This window comes from Parambassis ranga, chromosome 19 (genome assembly GCF_900634625.1).
Source record: "Parambassis ranga chromosome 19, fParRan2.1, whole genome shotgun sequence".
Classification (NCBI taxonomy): Eukaryota; Metazoa; Chordata; class Actinopteri; family Ambassidae; genus Parambassis; species Parambassis ranga.
Genome location: NC_041039.1, coordinates 2,694,047 through 2,711,014, shown reverse-complemented (window position 1 = coordinate 2,711,014; position 16,968 = coordinate 2,694,047). Strand labels below are relative to the sequence as shown.

Here is a 16,968-nt window from a genome sequence, read left to right as displayed (position 1 = left end):
AGCAGATCAGTGCCTGTGTTAGCTAATGTTGGCACCTGCTAAGTGTGAGCAGCATGGTCAGGTCTAGGGTTGCTGATATCTGATGTTTTGCCCAATACTGATACATGCACAGTTTTTCCATCTGGTTGTAGAAAACACCCCATTGGGCAATTGAGCCCAATGGGGTGTTTGTGGGGTGTAAGTTTGTGAATTCATTTTTTCAGTATTATTACACAGTGTTGGGGACTAATGATTACATGTACCGACGTTATGTATTTAGAATACAAAATATAAGTAACTGTTTTGTGTTACAGTTACAGTCTAAAGAGATGGTAATCAGAATACAGTTACATTGTTAAAATCAGTGGATTACATGACGGTACTTTCACATGTTTTCTTCACTTCACTGGATAAAACAAGTCACATTAAAATCTTCTTCGTCTTCTTACAACAAAGATCTTGTTTACGGCAGTCTGACTTTCTCCTGATCGCTTGTCTCATTGTTCTCATGTGTATGTCGGTGAATAGTCAATGGAGTGAGAGCTCTTACCGTCCATACAACATCTTTGTTGGGTAGTTCAGGTAGTTGTATACATGGTAAAATAAAGAACGTCTGTTTCATGTTGGCATTCAAACATTGCCTCATGTGTAAAATGACCTTTGGTTGCATTGTTTAAAAAATATATCTTATTCTGACATCATTACATTCTGTTTCTGTTTCTCTAAATAGAATAACATTGATGTGAATACAGTCAGCTGGAACAATCTGGACATTTTTTTATTGAATGTAATATACTGTCCTTTGTAGTAACATGCAATTCAATGTGTAAGTAATCCATGTATTCAGAATATGTTACTCATATTGAGATATAAAACGGAATGCATTACAAATTACATTTTAGGACATATAATCTGTATTCTTTACCTGAAACTATCCTTCCCAACTCTGCATTTCCAAACTAAATTTTCCTCATAGGACAAATGCTGAGTTACAAATAGCAGCTCCACTATCCAATCTGTGCTTACCAATCTGGTAGTGCTATTTTTGGTGTATTCACAGTAGGGACACTTATCTCCCTGTTTATTTTGGGTCCATGTCAATATTTTTTTTAAAGCCATATCATTTTCATTGTGTGTGTGTGTGAGTTGTTCAGAAGTGACACTGAGGATGAAGATCATGTTGCAGTTGAAGCTACAACATGTTGAATATTACTTTGACTTTAGACTACCAGTATTAGAGTGGTTGCATGATGTTGCATAAGACCATCCAATCCAGTGTTTGTGTGCTCGTCCAGCCACAGACAAGACACGTACAGTGAGACACATTAGAAATATTGTTTACAGGTAGATGTGAAGCAATTTTTTAACAGCTCCCCCCTGCTATTATGTAACCTGAACAACACACACACACACACAGACACACGTCTCTGAAGCAGAACACGTTAAGTTTGTTTTCTGTATTGTGCTCTGTGATGTGACACAGAGATGTTGCTATCAGTGTTGCTGTCACTTCATGCCCCAGTTGCCCAAACATGGTCAGATCCTTTGACGACGACAAAAAAGAAAAAAAAGGGAAAGAAAAGCTCGTCTGCAGGCTGATGTGCTGGACTGCTTGTGTTGAGCGTGTGTGGGTGTGAGGATGTCTGATGTCTGATGTCAGAATTGGATGTTCTGTCAAGGATATTTTTGTCAAAGATTTGAATGAATTTCTTTTCTCATTTTTTGCCAGGGCGTTCTAAAAAAGCATGAGTATGATTTCAAAGCTAAGACCTGCAGTGTCCTGCTTTTATGAGCAACACACACACACACAGAACAGATGCCTACTATCATTCACACAGCTGACTTCATTCCTTTTTTTATGCTTTCTAGCCTTCATTTCATCCTCCTTTTTTCCCTCTCCTCTCACTTCTCGGTGGTGTGATATCTTCAGTGTGCTGCATCATTGGTGAAGCCACGTGTTCTGTGTTTATCATCAGGAAGGGGAGGGAGAGAGAGAGAGAGAGAGAGAGAGAGAGAGGGTGAGAGAGGAGGAGAGAGAGATTTTTTTCTCTCTCATTTTGTGAAGTGCAACCACAGACACACGTTGTACACTCATCCAGTCTGTAGCAGCCTGAGGGACAAGAAAGCAAACAACAACAAAAACAACAAACCACAGCTTCAGGAGACTGTAAACAACCACAGAGGCTCTAACCTACACCACAGGTACAGTAAAGCTTCATCAGATTTACACGTTTAAAGGCTACAAATGTTTGTGAAGCTTTTAATGTTTGAACTTCATCCTCGTATGCTACAGTCAGATTTAAGCTCCTGCACGGTGGAGCTGCTTTGTGTTAGAGGAGGAGGAGGAGGATGTTAGAATGAGGACAGGATTTTTGGCACAGTGTGTGTGAACACTGCTCCTCAAGCTTTGTACTTTTACTCACACACACACACACACACCCTGGTCGTCAGCCTCTGCATTGGCGTGGACAGGATGTAGACAGGTTAAATTTATTGAGCCCTTCAGGAAATAAAGTGTGCGATTTAATGATATGGTGAGAAATCGAAAACCGGGTGTGTTTACAGTGGCCTAATAAAGTTGCATTGTTGCATCATCAAGTTGTTGATTCTGGTAACTCTTAGACTTGTAATGAACAGCGGATCTGCAGTGTTTTGGGGCAGAGGGCATGCAGCTGAATGATGAATGTACGGCAGGTAGAAGTCATAAAGTTGACTGAATTTGGTGCAGGCTTGTGTTAGTGGCATCCTGACTTTGCTGACAGATTAGATTATAATTTATGCGAGCATCATGGTGTACATACCATACACTCCTTCCTTATTCTGTGGGCTGTAACCAGCTAGGTTGCGAACCACAACTGTAAGTACATAAATGATAATCTTTTGTTGTGTCATGATGTCTCTTTTTTTTTTTTTTTGCTCCTCTTACATATATTCTCTTGTGACCCGTTGTTGTGTCTTTTTTTTCCACATTCTGTTTTCAAACTTCATTTCCTTTTACTAATGCTGCTCCACCAGCACATGAAAGAAGTTACTGAAGCCCGAGCCTGTCTTCCCTTTCGGGACCGGGTCTGTTTCTCAGCTCGAGGTTTATAAATAGATTTACAAAGAGCAATACACTCCTGCTTTTGTTCCTGCACAGCGACTCTAGCTTGCACCTCATCACAGCGTCAGGTAGGCCATATTTGGAGAGAGACTTTTGAGTTATTAGAGTCGCAGCTAGCAAACTACCAGTATATGCCAGGAGCTTCTACGATTGTGAAAGCTACGCAATATAAATCATAGCTTTCACAATGATCTGAAATGATCTTGTTTCTTTGGTGTTTTACCTATTTTAGCTTCATTTTTATCTGTAATTTTGGGTCACTAGAGATGCAAAATATTTCAACTGACATGGTTGTGTTATAGAGAAATCAAAATGGCACCACCCACCTAAATTCAAATTGCTTATTAATTGAGTACAAACATTTTGTAGTTTCTAGGTTAGCTTTTACATTGAGCTAAACTTTTTGTGTTGTTGTTATTGCAGTACCTTAAGTTACCACCAGGAGAAATACAATGCAATACAATGTCAATAATATCATAACTTTACTTAAAGCAATATAATTATAAATGATCAGTGTGCAATCACAGACACACACTCAGCGTCGTACACTCATCCGTCTGTAGCAGCCTGAGGGACAAGGAAGCAAACAAAGAAAAATGCAGGCTAAGAATTGCTGTTTGTATTAAACAGAGGAAGCTGAAGCTAGCTATGCTATAATCGAGGAAAAAAAACAAGCAAAAAACTTAGAAATTGCAGTTCATCCTGCAGCCTCTATAGTGGCTGCCCTAAAAAAAACAAGTCAATCCCCATAGACATCTATGTAAAAATGTCCAACTTTACAACAGAAATTAACATGTTTACATAAATAGGTTTTGGTCTTTGTTGATTGAGGGTTATGTTTCATGTATTAAAAGTGTGACAGGCTTGCCTCAGCTCAACTCATGCTCCACCTCTTTGCCTGTATTGGGAGTTTAGGCAGACTGTGATGATATCAACATGGAGACAGTCAGGGCCTCCCAAAGACACTCAAAACAGCTCTTTCGAAACCTACAGATTAGTGGTTTTACACAGTCTTAGGGGACAAGCCCAAAAATGACACAGCAGCATGGGTGCTTCTGGGATTGTTAGCAGCCTGAAGAGCTACTGAGTAGCTTTAACTAACTATGTTAACAGTAAACAGCTATAAATGTAAGTCATGTTTTTAGCCTAGATGTTGTATGCTAACACTTCTTAGTAACGTAATGCAAAATCCCCTCATTAAAGTATGCACACTTGTATGCTACATTTTCATATAAATAGCAGTGATATTTCAAACTACTTAACTTTTCCTCTGCAGAAACCGGTGTCTGGTTTGTGCAGCCTCTGTTTTTTTGTTGTTGCTGTTTTGGACCATTCTTCTTGCTCTTTGGAGTGTCCAATCTCCACTCTAAGCTCCCCACCCCCCTCCTACCCAGTAACATTTTCAACAGCTAAACAATGAGGTTGGCACTGAGAGTGAGCACTGGAAAAGCCGCGCTGTTATTACCGTGTTTTGCATGCTGATACAATTCCTCTTTCTTGTTGATCTCTGCTCTAATTAAGTAGCTTATTTGTGTCTCTTGGGAAATAAGACTAGAGTATTATTTATGTAAATTACATAAGGTTGTTGCTTTTCTTCTTCTTCTGTACACTATTAGAGGCTGATAAAGTTCATGGAGCTTTTAAGACCTTCTCAAGAGGCTGCTCATGAGGTTTTTATCTTCCAGAATAGCCTGACTAACTCAGTTTTTCAGAGGGTCCTACAAATCTCTGTTCACTTACTTTTGTCTGTTCTGTGTAGCTTTATTGCATGAAGTCACCTCTTATGATTCTGTGAATCTTTTTTTATTTTACTGCTTTTGCCACCTGCAATGCAGCAACACCAGTACAGTTGTCTCTTGTATTTTTATACCTGCTGCCAGATGGGGCCTGGATTGTTTTGGAACTTCCCTCCCAAGACTGGCTGCATGGTTCCACAAAGCCTCCTGCAGACCATGTACGTAGGATCAAAACCTACATAATTGTACCATACCGTAACCACACAAGGTCCTCCTTTTATCCAGCCTGTGTGGATTTATCTATGGCATCTTCTGTTCCATCTGTTCCATTCTGTCAATCAGTCTCGGTGTCTCACATGCTCATTCCGCAGCGGCCAGCAAAATCAGAAATCATCATGGAGTTATTAAACAAACATGCACGGGACAGAAGTCGCCCATCTGTCATCTAATTAATATCTATTTAGAAATCATTTTGAAACCAACAACAGACACTGGACCAGATACTGGGAATTATAGGCTGGGAATAAATCCAGACCCTCAAACAGAAAAAATTCCCTTGACCACATTTGGCAGCAACCTGTTCCAGGTGACACACTGTGTCGTGAGATGCTTCCAGCACGTTCAGCTTGCTCATTTCTCAGATTATTTATCTCTTGAATAGGGATGGATTTTGTTGTTGTTGTTTTAGTACCCATATTACAATCATCTGACTCAAACTGCCAACAATCCTGGACTCCCACTACTGAAAACAACTCTAAAAGCTAGAAGCCAAGCCTTCTGTTTTCCTATGCTAACACCATGCTAATTCCACTGCTACTACACAATTTTAGCTATTATAAGCATAGCATAAAGTTTTTCCGTTGGTTAATAAGTAAACGCAATGATTATGAAAATGTTCCATTTTTGCTTCATATACACTGTATCACAGTAGCACAGTTACCCACTAAGAGAAAAAAGAACCCATGAGTCTAAACTCATTCCCTTATTCACCTGTGCTGTGATCAGGGTTTGTCACAATGTGTCAGGGTTTGACTAGTAATAGCAGACTCAGAAGAAAAAAAAATCCAAAGTTTATTACAAGGGTTTGGTACACAAACAGGCAGGGACGACAATTAGGCACAGGTGGACCACATTGATGCGGGGCAGGTAATCAGTGAGAGGAGGTAGCACATGAGGATGGGGGAGACATGACACCTGAAACGAGAGGAGAGTTCGAATTTCAAAATAAAACAGGAAATAGATGAAAACCTGATTCAAAGCGGGGACCTGACCCAATGTTTTAAAGCCGACACAAACATAATAATAATTTACTGCTGTAAATCCACCAATGATTTAAATGAGTGCTTATAGTGAAACAAACAGTTTTGCTCCTTCACACACTGAAAGATGTTACATTTCACACTAGTGAAAGATTTGTAGTTTTCTTACTGCATCCTGCTTTTTTGGGACTGGTACCAAAGCTTAGCATTGATTAGCATTGTAAGTGATAAAAGACATGTACATCTAGCCACCAGCTCACTGTACAAAATGGCATGAGGCCCTTGTTACAGCTAAGGCTTGGTTATTTAGTACAGAACTTCCATGATGTCCACGAATTGCTTTATTTTGAATTTTTTTTAAGAGAACATTGTAAATTATATATTGGAACATTAATGAGGTGCTACAGATTAAATGCCGCCATACCTCTAAATAATTTAATATTATATTTAATAATTGTAGTATAACCTAAACACACTGACACATAAAAGATTTTTAAAATCATATTAATAAAAAGGTTTTGATAAATGATACACTATTGGAAAGCAGCAATTTAAGCAGCAGTTTAAGAACAAACATGACTATCTTTTATTACTTTCCTGACATAATTTCAATTCACTTCATCTCAACTGTAGCCCAGTCTGACATGTAGTCATTTGCTGTAAAAAGGAGCATGCTTTGTCATCACGCATTCTTTTTTTCTCAGTGTGTGCGTTATCACTGTCACCCATTAGGTTCGAACGTCAGCCTGACTGCTGGCCTTACTGTGCAATTGTGTCGGTGTGGAAGGAACTGCATGTTTCACACATCTCTGCATGCATGCCTTGTTGCCTTTGTTATGGAGCCTGTGTGGCTGTAGCCTACTAAACAGCTGTATGTGGTGAGCATGTGTTTTATGGCTAATGTTACAATGTTTTAGAGTGAAGGGTATCATGGCATGCTGCTGACTTATTGGTTATTGAATGTGCTGCTCTGTGGTCACTAATGGAACAGCTTCATACAATGTGTGAAAACATGAAAACTGCACACACCTCCCTTCCTCCCCGCCCAGCAGGAGATTTTAAATGATGCTGGATGCAGATTAATCCTGAAATAGAAATGTGATCATGTCTCCACTGATGCTGGATATTAGGTTTTGTGTCTAGAATAAAAATAGCATGACAGGATCATAATCCATTAAGCTACAAATAATACATGTGGTATGTTTGGGCATCAATTCCTCAAATTTCTCTCAGATGGCTGCCAGGCAGCAACAAGAGGAAGAGTCACTCTCCATGTTAAAAAGTCATTGCTATATTTTTATACATCAACATTAAAAAAAAAAAATATCCAGTGTTCTGTGGACCAAAATGCCTACTTGGTGGCAGATGTCAGAGCCAGGAGTAGATATTTAAGAATAAAATAAATATATATACACATATAAATATTCTGTTCTAATCTGAGGAACATTATTTACCGGAAGGGTATTGTATTCATTATTTTATCCAGTGTTTCTCAACCAGTGTGCCGTGACACACTAGTGTGCCGTTAGAGATCACCAGGTGTGCTGCAGGATATTATCCAATTCCACTGGTCCGGCAGCACAACCAACACAATGACAGAGTTCAAATACACTTAAGACTTTGGGACAGGGAGGATCCTTCAATGACCTATGAAGAAATCTCTGATTTTGCAAAGTCTCAAAAGTGGGATGGGGCAGGTGTAGAAATCCACTCCTGTGTGACACTCTGCTACAGGAACCTGACCAAAGTTTTATATGAGACAATGTTGAATATTTAGATGTAACAATTGGGAAACAACATCATGAGGAGGAGGACACATCTTAGAAAATGCTGTGGGGAGGACATGTTGTTGTAGGTCAGATAGCATCAGACCAGTCCCCTTCAACATAAGAAAGACAATGTGATTCTTCCTTGAACATAATTGCTGGTAGTAATTTCAATTTCATTAGTTTTTTTGCAATAAAAAACAACCAAAAACAGCCTCCATCATCTCAAATAGCCACTTTCTTTAACTTAAATCCCATAAACACATGATTGCATTAGCGGGGGGTCTACTAACATACAGAACAAAATATGAGCTTGCCTTACTTTAAGGCATTAAACTCAAAACACATTGACATAACCCAGCATCCACAGATGCTGTAATAAAACCTCCTCAGTTAGTTAAGTAAAGCATTCAGGTCCTCAGCGCTCCACTGAGCTTTGCTCCTTGACATCTGGTTCTCCGCTCAGTTCAGGAAGTAGTCTGTGATCCCCCTTCGTTATACTGCTGGTGGCCACACTGACTGCCCATCTGCCCTGCTGGCATCCATGGTCCTGCTGCCCTGTGGGCAGACCACAGAAACGCAACTGCTAGAAAGGACATTTGTTATCGTTTTGTGCAACTGCCGGACAATCCAACTGTGCTATTCAACTTGCCAACTGTGCCATAAAAAAAGAATGTTGCTCAATAACATGTATTGTTTAGCTTTAGTTCCTTTAATTAGCATGATAATCGTAGGTTCATGGCACCAAGTGTTAAGTTTTAAACATCATGTAAAACCTCTTCTTGTCTATAATCTGGACATAGCTCTCATGTTAAAAACCAGCTCCAGGCCTTTATTTCTTCTTCGTGTTGCTCTGCACAGGCAGTTCTTGTAATAGTCTGATAAATAGATCCATATATCTGTAAATGCATCACTATCCGATAATGCATCTCCATTATCCAGCCAATTCTGACTTGCACGCAGGATATCGGCAAAACCACCATCAGCATGGGGAGATATGTGCTTTAAAGTCACACATCGACCCAAAATAAACATTGACAGGCATGTGTTGACACTAAGTAATACTCAGTGTGTCCCTAGCCTGGCCACCCATACCTATTGACTTAAAAATTTTCTCTGTGAAATGGGTCTGGAATCCCTTCCATTCACAGCCAGTTCCAATCAGTAAAAACCCTATCACATCAATCATTACCATTTATCTGAAATTGGGTGGGCTTTATATGATGACTTGCTGCTTGTCTCATTCAAAAAAAAATCAATTTTTCTTGTTCTTGTTCCAAATATCCAGAGGGACTTGATTCTGTTTCTGCTGGTACTGCCCACTGGAAATCCAACTCCAACCCACAGAGACGACATTGATTGTTTGTATAGAACAGAAAAAGAATTAGTTGTCCAGGCTACTGTGTCCCCATTGGGCAGGTCAAAGATGATGTCATTTCATCATAGCATGAAGGTCATGGAGGAGGGACCAAATGATAATCCATAAACATTAGAAATAATAATATATCATTTTATTTATACAAACTATCAGTAGAAATCCCAAACTGTGTATTCATATTGAACAGTAGTCATATTTTTTTCTCTTCTAAAATGTGTTGAATGGTACAGAAGCCAACAATAAAATAAAAACAATGTTTCCTTTTGTTATAATGTCAGATGTGAAGTCTCACTTATTTAATTACCAAGTATACAAATTATATGCTGCTGCAGAAACCTGATGGAAAAGTAGGTCATTTGAGCAGCACTTGTAAAAACGTTTCCCTCCCACACACACAATGTGTCATATATCAGATAACAGGCAGCACACAGCACCCACCCGTCAAAATGTGCATCAGTGACAGACTTTCATTTTTCTCCCTTTGCTTTTAGTCTGCTTCCTCCCTCTCTGCCTCCCAACAGAGAAAAGATAAAAGTCCTAGGTCAGTTGTGCCTTACATGTAATTGGAGAGTATCAATAGTCCTGCTGGTATCACACAGTCAGCTGCATTGTGGTTACATCCTGATGCATGAGCAAACATTAATACTACTACTGTTGTGTGAACACCTCCATTACTGTTAGTGAACGTTGCTGCTCGAGAAGACAATTGCCCACTTTGTCACTGGTTCTCTTAATGAAATCAAGTTTGTTATTTTTTTCCTTTACTAGTGTTAGTAGACTGAAGTTGTGTTGAAGGCTTTGTTGGAGCGGAGGCATGGTACTGGTTGACTTCTTATCTATTAATACTAAAAGTACATTTAATTAATAATAATCTGCGGTGGAAACAAAATTATTAACCTTCCTATTAAAATAGCTTTCTTCTTCAAGTTTTTCCCAGGTTCTGCATAATAGAGCATTTTAAGACATTAACAAAAACATACTACTTTTTTTAGGAAGCTTACTTTATCCTACCTTGTACACAGAAACAAGTCTTCTTCCAGACTTAAAAAAAAAAAAGCTATACTAAAAAGGTACAAGGTTATTTGATAAGTGGAGGCTGGTCTTTAGTATACTCCACAGGTTTTTAATCAGATTTAAGTCAGGGCTTTGTGCAGGCCAGTCAATAATCTTCACTTTACTCTCCTGGAGGTAGTTCTTCACTAGAAAAGACGTATGCTTCAGGATGTTGTTATGTTAGCAGAGAAAACCACAACCAAGACCCAGTTTTACTGTGACTGCTTTAGGTTTCCTTTCAGGATATTCACATAGTCTTGATTCCCTCCATCCTGACAGGATTCTCACTTTCAGACACACTGAATCATCTTCACAGCATCATACTGCCACCACCATGTTTGACTGTATGAACTGTGTCCTTTGGGTTATACACCTCTGCTTTCAACATCTCTGTGGCCAAAGAGATCTAATTTCATCCAATACACATACTCAGAGGTGTCTTTTTCTAGTAAAGTAGAATTTTTCTTGGTCTTGGACTGTCGGTCCATTCCTGTGCAGGACTCTAGTGACTGTCTCTAACTCTTCAGGTCCAGACTTGGTTAAATCCTTCACTAGTGTCTCTGCAATTGTTCTCGGCTCTTTAGACACATCTCTGAAGAGTTTTCTTTGCAGAATCTTCCACATGTTTCTTGTTACTCTTTTGGAAAATAGTTTAATATCTCATATTGTCTTGTATCTTGGCCATATTAATATATATATGCTGTATGTACATGTATGTGTGGTAAAACACTTTGTAGTGTACCACAAAGGTACTCAGTGCAACACTGTCTATGTAATCTCGCTGGATATTAATCATATAAATATACAGAATATACTGCTGGTTGTAGATATATACCTAAGCATTACCGTGGGTAATATAAATAGCAACATTATTCGGTATATTAGACACATATGTCTTTAATTAGATGTCTGTGGGAGACACCCCATATTGTCCTATAAAAATGAAAAAAAATAGTTATTATGTAAAAATAATCTAATTATTATAAGAAAACATGTTATCTTGTAGTCATGGAATGAGACATGACTTTCCTTCAAAAAAAGCTCCATGACAGCCTGAGCTGCTGGCTCTGTACTCCAGGTGTCCTCACACCCTGACTTGACAAAAGAATAAAAACAACATGTAACATGCAAAATGTAGGGAGCAAGGCTTTAATTCTAACAGAGTAGCTTTTTGCCCTTGGCTTTGACCTATTTTCGGTTTAAAACTGCTTAGTTATTATGTGTAGTGATAACAGCTAAAGATGAACATATCAGCATTTACTGCTAAACAACACTGCACTGCTTTTCAACATCAGTGCAAGCTGTCATCAAAGCTCCATCCCTGTCTCCAAATGCTTGCTGAGCAGCTGTGAACACATATTTAAGAAAATAAGTAAGCTCAGTCTTTTATGAATATATCCAGCTGAGAATGGTGGGCTTCACTGCAATCACTGATAACAGCTCAGGCAGTGCCAGCTCTCCATCAAACCAAGAAGCATCATCAGATGCTTTTTTCCCCTGACATAAAAAAGGTTTTATTATAAGGATTTTTAATAGATTATTGAGATATTAACAAAAATATTAAATATTTGAAGTAACAATAATATCATGGCATCAACACCTGCACCCAGCTGTTCTGCTTCCACAAGTGACATTTTCTGTCTTTGCCATGATAATTTCTCTCCGTAAAATCATACACAGCCAGAGCGGGCCTGTCTTGGTTGCCGGGGTGATAAGTGCCACATAAACCATTAGTTGCCTGAAAAAGAACACAGTGATGACACCAGTGATTTTCAAAAAGGCAGAGATTTTTGATTGTCTGGGAGAAAGACACTGGGGCTACAATTAGACCTAATACTGTTAAATATAGTTCCGGCATGACCAATTTTGCACGTTAACATGTTTTTTTACAAAAATGTACTGACTCTTAGAGTTACCTTGCAAGAATATAAAACACATGCTTTGCCTCTGAGATGCAAGTCACATGAAAAAATACATACAAATTACATTTACCAGCCAAATTTCACCACAAAAAAATGAAATTATGTAGTTTACGTTTCATTAAGTAAAGTGTTACCTAAAGCCTAACATCATCTGAACATAGGACCACAAAGGGGAATTAGGAAGGGGGGTCTACTGGAAACACACACACAGTATCATTATAATGAATGTGAAGGATGTTCACCCAGGAGTGTACAGTTCCAGTCCCCCTGACCCTGTGAGCAGTTTAGTTTTAACATGGTGTTAAGTTTAATTGTCACCTGTAGAAAGTTTTTAATTACACCTGGATGTTGCATAAACAACTGCTGGTTAAGTTAAGCCATTAAAAACAGGCTACAGGGTTACGTAAAGATCACACAAATTCATAACATCAAACACATTTTACACTGCGTTTTCCTGCTGTGCGATCTCCATTTTTTAGGTACCTGCCCCCATGAAGACAGAAAACACATGACGCCATACAATGTAATTAGTAGAGACATTTAGTTGATGCCTTCATACATTCATACATTCAAGATACAATCATTTAATATAGCATAAAATGTTACATTAAAAGAGGTTTGAAAGATTTTGCCGACAGAACTTAAATATTGACCTCATGTTATGTTTTTCTGGTGACGACAGGCTGTAAAAATCAGCTCTAAATATCACAGAAGAGCAGACACATATTAAAATCATAGGCCCCTTCACAGCTGCTTCACACTGCTTCATTTAACTATTTGGCCATAATACTTCAAACTTAGCACTTCCATTACTTTGATTCCCAGCAATACACAATCAAACCAAGTGTGAAGTAGATCAGATGAATGGTTGTCATAAAAAAACAATATCACATTAATGACTAGATAATTTAACATTACATGGTTGATTACAGTGACTCGTTTTTGCAGCCTTATGAGACCCATGGTTCAGACTAATAAGAGTCATGTCAAGTTTTTGTTGATGATCTGTAGTAACATCAGAAAGAAAATAAGCTGATAGATTGTGACGGACAGATGGTTGATCCATTTAACCTGTATCTTTGCAAAACACTTTCCAAACAGGTTCTAAGGATAACTTAAGTTGGTTAATTGAACTACAGGTGAGCATTAAAGAGATTTTAATGAAGCAAGTAATTTTAATTAAAAAATAACATACATGAGACATCAGACGAGCTGCAATTATTTATGTACACGTCACAAACATGGCTACTTTAATTAATATTCAAGACATGGAGACAGGATTGATTATTATGTAAAAGCAAGTGATGTGTTACTTTATTTCAGTGAGCGGTAAGCTGTCAGACAAAGATGCAGTTTGTTAATTGCATCTTATGCACTGCTCAAAAATAAAGGGGACACTAAAATAACACATCCTAGATCTCAATGAGTGAAATATTCCAGTTGAAAATCTTCATTCATTACATAATGAAATGTGTTGAGAACAAAATAACATAAAAAGGATCAATGTAAATAAATATTATTAACCTGTGGAGGTCTGGATTTGGAACCATACTCTAAATAAAAGTGGAAAATCACATTACAGGCTGATCCAACTTGAGTGGAAGTTCCTCAAGACAAGTCAAAATGAGGCTCAGTAGTGTGTGTGGCCTCTATGTGCCTGTATGACCTCCCTACAACACCTAGGCATGCTCCTGATGAGGTGTCGGATGTTGTCCTGAGGAATCTCCTCCCAGACCTGGATTAAAGCATCAGTCAACTCCTGGACAGTCTGTGGTGCAACGTGGTGTTGTCTGATGTCCCAGATGTGCTCGATTGGATTCAGGTCTGGGGAGCGGGCAGGCCAGTCCATAGCATCAATGCCTTCATCATGCAGGAACTGCTGACACACTTCAGCCACATGAGGCCTAGTGTTGTCATGCATCAGAAGGAACCCAGGACCCATTGCACCAGCATATGGTCTCAGGTCAGGGTACCTCTGGCTAGCACATGGAGGGCTGTGGACACCATCACTGACCCACTGCCAAACTAGCTATGCTGGAGGATGTTGCAGGCAGCAAAACATTCTCCATGGCATCTCCAGACTCTGTCACGTCTGTCACATGTGCTCAGTGTGAACCTGCTCTCATCCATGAAGAGCACAGGGCATTAATGGTGAATCTGCTAATCTTGGTCTTCTCTGGCAAATGCCAGTCACCCTGCATGGTGTTGGGCTGTAAGCACAAGCCCCACTTGTGGATGTTGGTCCCTCATACCACCCTCACGGAGTCTGTTTGACAGTTTGAGCAGAAACATGCATATTAGTGGCCTGCTGGATGTCATGTTGCAGGGTTCTGGCAGTGCTTCTCCTGTCCCTCCTTGCACAAAAGAGGAGGTAGCGGTCCTGCTGCTGGGTTGTTGCCCTCCTACGGCCCCCTCCACTTCTCCTGGTGTACTGGCCTGTCTGCTGGTACAGTATCTCCTCCATGCTCTGGACACTGTGCTGACAGACACAGCAAACCTTCTTGTCACAGCTCACATTGATGTGCCATCCTGGATGAGCTGCACTACCTGAGCAACTTGTGTGGGTTGTAGACACTCATGCTTCCTCTAGGGGTGAGAGCACTGACAAAATGCAAAAGTGATCAAAACATTAGGCAGAAAGGATGAGAGCAGAGAAATGCTCCGTGGTCAGCACCTGTAGAACCCTCCGGTTGTGTTGATAATTGCCTCTCATTTCCACCTGTTGTCTGTTCCATTTGCACAACAGCAGCTGAAATTGATTCACAGTGTTGCTTCCTAACTGGACAGACTTGGAGGTACATTGTGTTATTTAAGTGTTCCCTTTTTTTGAGCAGTGTCTAAATATCTAAATTAGATCTTGACCACAACCTGTGATATATTGTGTTGTATATATATATATATTACTGTATATAGTAACATTAAACCTGCAGCATCAGTAGGATCAGCATTTACATTCAAAGGCAGATGACACTGTGCATCTGTGCCAAGCACCTGCTGTGCTGCCGGTACGCCTTCTAACCATGGGTAAGGCTGTCCAGGTTATTATTATACTGTACACAGGTACTAATCAACATTGACTTGTCCCACAAGTTGCAGAATATGATGAGAGAATAGAAGCAAACTGCTGTCTACATTCTGTTGTTAATTCTCTTACAGTCATATTCAAAATGTGGTACTCTTAATTTAATGTTTATTGTGTTAAATAAGTATTAAGCAAATACAAGCCAAGACAAACAACAACGTAAATCAGTCTAGACTTTGACTAGACCATTTTAAAACCAGATGGCCTCACATTTATCAGCACCTGCTGCAGCTCCACTAATTAAATACTATGGATCAGGAAGAGGGGAATTAATGCTGACCATGTTTTTTTCTTCATTTTTTATAAGTAATGGCACAGTAAAAAAAAATTGTTTTTGCTGGTCTGAGGTTGTATTTAACTGATACTAAGACCCACTGGGATCAGATGACAAAATGGGGTACTAACATTTGAGCATGACTATAAATGTGTCACTTAGAGCCGATCCTAAGTGACTAAGTCTGGAGAATAGAAGTTCACTCATTTGTCCTCTGCACACATCAAAGCTGACATTATCTCAGCCACAAAGGTCGATGCAATAAGTCTGGCTCTGTGCAGAAAGTCAGACCCTCGAGGGGGGTGTTCTCTGACACCCAGTGTCTGATGCCCTGTCTGAGAGCCAAAACGAATAAAGAGCTCTCCATATGTGTGCTATCAAAATTGTGAGCTCACTTCTGTGAGTGTCATCTGGTTTTGGGACCTGTTGGGAATACCATAAGCATGAATGCAGGCATTGACTGCAAAGCAGACTTTTTGGCTAGTAGTGTGTTTTACTCACAAAGACACAACGCTTTGATCTGCCAGCTCTGATGAGGCAGCTTTTTTTCTGTGCTGCTGAACATTACAGCCGGCAGCTGATAGCTGATATTTAATATTTAATCCTCCACTTGAAACTGATATATCTGCTCAGGGCGGTTTCACTGCTGCATTACACTCCTCCAGACATTCACAGCTATGAATTATTCAAAGTCTCATTTCAAGTGAGGGAAATAGCAGAGGTCCTAATTGTGATTTTAAAATATTTGGAAGCACAGCTGTAAGTTTTTTTTTATTGTTTATGAATGGATGTATGTCAGCAGGTGTGTTTCCATTCCAACATGTGGGAGTGTTGGGGCACGTCAGCCAGGATTAACATCTCTGCTCTGCTCGACTGGAGGAAACTCCTCCAGGGATCACCTCCACTTAGTTCAAAAACACCAACAACTGAAAGACAACCTCAAGTAAACAAGGAAGGAATCCAAGCAGCAAGGAGGAAAAAAATGTGCTCTACACTTTGGAGTTGTCTAAGTGTTGATGATTGCTTTTAAGGCTTGAATTCACAGGAATAACAAATAGTCAAGACAGAGAAGTTGTTATTGATTTTGAGCTCTTAAAATCAATAAGAAATAAGAATAAAAGCTTCACGACTACACCATTATATTCAGGTTGGTTTAACTCCTCATATGTGAGGCCAAAGGACAGGAATAAATGTAATCAGAATACAAATCATACTGTAGAAGAAGTGGCAGCAGTTACCATGGTAATTCAATTCAATTCAATTCAGTTTTATTTATATAGCGCATATTACAATCAGACATTGTCTCAAAGCGCTTCACAGGAACCCCCCTAAGAGCACTGTGGCAAGGAAAAACTCCCTTTAAGAGGAAGAAACCTTGAGCAGGACCCGTCAACTTAAGGGGGAACCAGTCCTGCT

General features: G+C 39.4%; 1 protein-coding gene across 6 annotated transcripts in view; it reads left to right on the top strand.

The window, feature by feature from the left end:
• The first annotated feature begins 2,048 nt into the window (after window positions 1–2,048).
• ndrg4 (NDRG family member 4) overlaps window positions 2,049–16,968 on the top strand; it is a 54,545-nt gene continuing 39,625 nt past the window's right edge. For 4 of the 6 annotated variants that reach the window (XM_028430669.1, XM_028430667.1, XM_028430672.1 and 1 more), the window contains exon 1: window positions 2,057–2,181. The gene's annotated coding sequence lies outside the window, so the exon portion shown is untranslated. Of the gene's footprint in view, window positions 2,182–16,968 lie in introns of all 6 variants that reach the window. The other 2 variants (XM_028430670.1, XM_028430666.1) reach the window with 1 other exon arrangement.